Source organism: Octopus sinensis, linkage group LG9 (genome assembly GCF_006345805.1).
Source record: "Octopus sinensis linkage group LG9, ASM634580v1, whole genome shotgun sequence".
NCBI lineage: Eukaryota > Metazoa > Mollusca > Cephalopoda > Octopoda > Octopodidae > Octopus > Octopus sinensis.
The window spans coordinates 105,580,231-105,586,695 of record NC_043005.1 but is presented as its reverse complement, the minus strand read 5'-3'; the positions used below and the strand labels follow the sequence as shown (position 1 = coordinate 105,586,695).

Sequence of the window (6,465 nt, the reverse complement as noted above, 5' to 3'; positions counted from 1 at the left end):
TAATGATCATTATATAAAAGATTTCAAGTAATTGTCTATAAAAATATACAATTAATTATTCTATAATTGTTCCAGGAGAATATTCGTGTTGTAGTACATTTCACAATGAACATGTCTCGAAAAATATGTCTGTACATACATTCATAAACATGTGTGTGTGTGTGTGTGTGTGTGGTGTGTGTGCTTTTGTGTTTGTATGGGTGTGAGTGCGTATGCAACGAGTACGTGAGCTTCGTATATAGTCGTTACCGTTATTGTTGCTGTTGTTGCTGCTGCTATTGCTAGGCCATTCCTCACCAAGTCACGACTATTATATATACCAACAATACAACCTAACACGTTTCTTTATTAGATCCCCCGATACTTATTATGAAACTCCAATCTCGCTAATGTTATTATCAGTTTGTTTTTCTTTTCTATTTTGGCAGTTGTCGACATCATCATCATCATCATCATCGATATTTGTAGTCATGCCATCCACCACATTATGTCTATGCTTCTGTGTGTGTGTGTGTGTGTGTGTGTGTGTGTGTGTGTGTGTGTGTGTGTGTGCGTGCGTGTGTAAGTAGGTAGATAGATAGATAGATAGATAGATAGAGACAGAATAATATAAAATGCAAAATACGTGAGAAAATATGATAAAATGGAAATATTGTAAATAAATGTGTGTATGTATAAATGTGTACATATACATATATATATACATATACACATACATATATATATATATGATATATATATATATATACATGCACATATATATATATGCATATAGATATACACTTCTATATATATATAAATACATGCACATACACACACACATACATTAACATAGAAGCATATATGTATATACACACGTATACAGACACACACATAGAACGATATACACTTCAACTAGATTGGGTGGACGTTAAACTAGATGAAACGTAGTTTGGCTTTTTGCCAAGGAGAAGCACAGTTGAAGTTCTGTTTGTAGTAAGGTAACTGCAGAAATATTTCTCCAAAAGTAAACAGCTATAATTGGCATTCGTGGAGCTGGAGAAAGCCTGCGACAAGGACCCTCACTCGCTGACCTGATGGACACTGCAAAGGAATGCAAAGGTAGACGAGTGACTAGCGAGAACTGTTCAAGGCTGCTCTCTGTAAGGCGTGAGATAGCAATGAGTTCTGCAACAAATTCAGTGTACAAGCAGAAGTTCACAGAGGCTCAGTTCTCAATCCTCTCCTATTCATCATCGTTCTGCAGGTCATAGCAAAGGAGTTTAGCACTGATTGAGAATGAGAAATCCTTCGCGCTGATGACTTTGCTCGTATATCTGAATCCGTTGTAGAATTAGAAAAGAAATTCCAGATTAGAAGCAAAACCTAGAATCAAGGCTAACTTACCGAAGACCAAAGTTGTAGCAAGCAAGAAAACAGACCGTACCTTAATCCCTTCAGGAAAATGGCTTGATCGATGTATAAAAATGTTGTAGATGCAAATTTCAAACAGTGAACCCAGTACAAGCCATGGACACAGGACAGTAATATCAGAGAAAGGTTAACAGAGAAAGAACACTTTGTGGCAGATGCACAAGAGCAACAAATAATAATACATGGGGAATTGATTTTCTCGAAAGCTCAGGAGAAACATCAGAGGTAGTACATAGGGCGGCGAGTTGGCAGAAACGTTAGCACGCTGAGCGAAATACTTAACGGTATTTCGGCTGCCGTTACGTTGTGAGTTCAAATTCCGCCGAGGTCGACTTTGCCTTTCATCCTTTCGGGGTCGATAAATTAAGTACCAGTTACGCACTGGGGTCGATGTAATCAACTTAATACCTATATCTGTCCTTGTTTGTCCCCTCTGTGTTTAGCCCCTTGTGGGTAGTAAAGAAATAGGTAGTACATAGGTTTTGTTACTTAAACGCTGTAATTAGTAGTGCGGGAGGATATTCTGAAGGTACTGAAATATATTCGCTACAATACGAACCGGCTTTGGAAAGTTCAGAGAGTTATTATTTCTGTTATTAACAAAAGGATTTTCTTTCTCTCGGACTGAAAAGCTTGTGTACGAACAGCTCTGCTACACGGCAAGAAACGTTGTGAAGGAAGAGGACATCCGAAGACTAGAAAGAAATGAAGCGGGCATTCTCTGCTTGATGTGCAACGTCAGTGTACACATACAAGGTGCGAATGTGTATAAGAATCATGAAATGTTATGTCCGACACTGAAGACTGCGTTGGTATAGTCATGTGATGTGTACAGAAGAAAATAGCAGTATAAAGAAGTGCTGATCACTAAATGTGGGAGGAACCTGTGTAAGAGGGAAAACCTAGAAAGACATTGGATGAAGCAGAGAAGACCGACCCCAGGTTGAATAACTTCACGGAGGAAATAACGAAGGCTCCGAGCTGACTAGCGATTCACTGTCTTCCAGACGACCTGGCTACTTTAGCGAAAATGGCGCGTCAATATTATATCGTTTATGTCTTTACCTCTGCAACCAATTTTGTAGCTATTAATCTGGCACTGAAACCCATCCTCATCAAGTCCATCCCTCGGTCACTCTTCTAACATCAGCACTATTTTCCCAGCTGATGTAATTCTACGAAAGCATAACTGCATAGATTTCACCCCGACACTTTTGTGCTACTAGTTTTGCAGCCCTTGCAACCACTGTCCAGCTACATATTCCGCCGCATTTTCAATATCGGACCTTAACACTTACTTCTACTCAAGTCCCCCAAGTTCGTTTGTAACTCAATATCCACTCTTAAATACCCCTGACTTCCGTTTCTATCACCATGCATCTCTCTCTCTTCGACTTTACATCATCTCCCCATTTCGCATCTATCTACGGTCTTGTTCTGTTGATCTCCTCCGCCACTTACCTCCTCCTCCTCCTGCTATATGCACCACCACTTGCCTCCTCCTCCTTACTGACCCACTTCAGTCAAACTGAAATTCACCATTGACCACGCCTCTATTTGTGATCACCTTATGCTGCATTCATTTCTATTTTCATCTCTATCTGTTAGTATTCCTTCACACTATAACAAACCTGCACATCCACTCACCCTCGTATCTTCGTCTCTATTAGCTTTCATATCCATCTTCTTGTACTTTGAGTGTACGCCCAGGTACCTCATGTCCATTATCCATTCCCCCCTCTCTCTCTCTCTCTCTCATTCTCTCTCTTTCCAGTCAGACAGCTGTCCATGTTCCTCTATCATACTTTAATCTCTCAACATCCGGCACACAACCACCAGCCTCAACGCTGCACCCAAAGTAACCCGTACGACAAGACACGGGTCTTATCTTACGAGGTACTTGGTAACCTCACTAGTGCTGGTGCCACGGAAAAAAACCAACTCAGTACACTCTCTCTATAAAGAAGTTGGAATACGCTTGTAGAATCCATGCCGAAGCCAATATTGGCGCTCGTCTGGCACGTAGGATTCTCTAAAACCAACTCATCCATATCAACATGGAACAGGGGCGTTACATAACGACGACGACGACGACGACGACGACGACGACGACGACGACGACGACGACGACGACGACGACGACGACGACGACGACGACGACGACGAAGAAGAAGAAGAAGAAGAAGAAGAAGAAGAAGAAGAAGAAGAAGAAGAAGAAGAAGAGACAACGCCGAATAAAAAATAAATGACAAAGAAAGGTAAACAAATCCCATTCCAGGTAAATTTTTGAGGTTATATTCTCTTGGGAAGAAGATAAGGTGACCCACAGGGAGATTCCACTGACTTGGAACGAGAGTCAAGGAAACATCTATTATTCGGAATAAACATGTCGTTAAGAAAGGGGCAACCTTTTTTTTCTGGGGACAAGAAGACAATTATAGTCAGTGTTTCTACTTCAATAAAGCGTTATCAGTATAACAATTATTGCCACCTTGATTGCAACCAGATATAATTATATGATTAATTCAAAGTTGAAGTTTCCGTGAGCAGACACTCAGAACTGTCGTACCTGGCCTGCCCCGGGTTGTGATTCGATTTTAACCGAGTTTGAAGAATGAAATTCATTCCGCTCTACTTAATGCTATTACGTACTTTTTCCAACAATTGCAGTCGCCATTAGTGTTAGACTACTACATAGTATATGTATATGTATGTATGTATGTATGTATTATTTTTTTTTCTAGTTTCAGCTCAGAGTTGCGGCCATGCTGGTGCACCGCCGTTAAAAAAATATGGAACGCTTCACGAATTTGCGTGTCATCCTTGCGCAGGAGCCGTGCTAATCTTTCCAATGTATCGTTCCAATTTTAGAATATGTACCGCCGTAGCTAGTACGTATGTATGTATGTATGTATGTATGTATGTATGTATGTGCATGTGTATGTATGTAGGTATGTTTGCATGTATGTTTGTGTGTGTTTGTATGTATGTATGTATGTATATATATATATGTGTGTGTATGCGTGTATATGTATGTATGTGTGTACGTATGTATGTATGTATATATATATATATATATATATATATGTATGTGTGTGTGTGTGTTTGTGCGTGTGTCTGTGTGTATGTATGCTTGTATGTATGTTTGCATGTATGTGTGTATGTTTGTATGTATATACGTTTGTGTATATATATATGTGTGTATGCGTGCATGTATGTATGTATGTTTGTATGAATCTATGTATGTATGTGTCATATATATATATATATATATATATATATATATATATATATATATATATATATAAGCGTGTGTGTTTGTACGTGCGCGCGTGTATTTATAATACAGGGGGATTCAAGAACCCCTTTTATTAGTAAGGGAGACAAACCAAAAGCCTGATGTCAATTGAAGTCTGTTGAATTCCTTAATCCACATTCCTTCCCCATATTTTTCGTCATTGTAAACCCTGTCCCTAATTCTCCTGTTGATTACCACAGTTCAGGTAACCCAGGACACTTGGTCCACTGCCCTACTTTACATACTGCAAAAGCTGGCCAGACCACACCAAGCAGTCGTACTAGATTCTTTAGGTCAGTCGAACAGAATTATCATTATATTGTGCCAATTTCGGGATAATGAATATTCTCTCGTCTTTTGATAATATTTTTGTCTGTGCACGCGCGCGCGCGTGTGTGTGTGTATTTATGTATGTATGTGGGTATATCAAACGATGTTCACATTAAAATTGCAAAACGAAAAGTATAAAACAAAATTGCGTATGGGTATGCGTATTTATACATATATGCATGCATATATATATACATATATACATATATATACGCACACGCACACACATATACATATATACATGTATCATAAAATGTGTCATAGTCCATCATCATTAAAATTATTATTATTATTATTATTATTATCAAAAGAAATCATTATTATAAATATTAAGTTTTCTTCCACTCATGTTAATATTTCATATTTCTTTGCCATTTATTATTTGCCTATTATTATTATTATCATTATTATTATTATTATTATTATCATTATTTTCATCAGCAGCAGCAGCAGTACCATCATCATCATCATCATCATCATTGTTATTAATTTTTCTCTTTAACGTTTCTTTCGTTTCATATTTCCTTTTGTGGTGAAATGGAAGAAAAGGAAATGGTTGAAGTGAAATAAAATTCGTGGTAAACATTTTCAAAGACAACAAAAGATTGTACGATAAGATGAAGTAAAAATATAACAACAACAACAGTGACGCCGTTAACAACTATAAAGACAAAGAAAGCGACTGAGAAGAGAGAAAAAAGGCAATAAAAGACTGACAAGGGAATGATTTAGCAGAATTTCAAAAATTGAGTCTTTAGGTCTTTGTGGTAAAGAATAGCTTTGATATGTAAAGATAAACATTTGATAGTCATTTGTTCATTGGGTGTAATTCAATGAGAACAAGTTTACGCGCGCACACACACGTACACACATACATAAATTCATACATACATACATATTTATATATATATATATACATATATATATACATATATATGTGTATATATATATACATATATACATATATACTATATATATATATATATACACATATATATATACACATATATATATACATATATATATATATACACATACATACATACATACATACATACATACATATATACATATATACATACATATATATATACATATATATATATATATACACACACACATGCATACATACATACATACGTATATACATACATGCATATATACATACGTACACATTTGTGGCGGGTAGGTAAGTGTGAGTGCCTCTGGTATATTGGTGTTGTGGGGTTTTAAAGGAGGCGGATGTGGGGAGTTGAAGATGCAGATTGTTGATTGAACCCAATTCAAGTGAGATCTTGCACCACCACCAACACCACTACGGTCGCCGCCATCACTACCACTCCTACACACTATATTCTGTGACGTTTCCGATCTCCAAGACATGATGGTGTCTATGGTGGACAGGCATTCCTACTTTATCTTCA

General features: G+C 37.4%; 1 non-coding gene across 1 annotated transcript; it reads right to left on the bottom strand.

Annotated features, from left to right (window-relative positions):
- Nucleotides 1–4,199: 4,199 nt before the first annotated feature.
- On the bottom strand, nucleotides 4,200–4,308 carry LOC115215966. The gene has a single exon (XR_003882044.1). It is a non-coding gene; the product is annotated as a U6 spliceosomal RNA (small nuclear RNA).
- Between the last annotated feature and the right edge of the window lie 2,157 nt (nucleotides 4,309–6,465).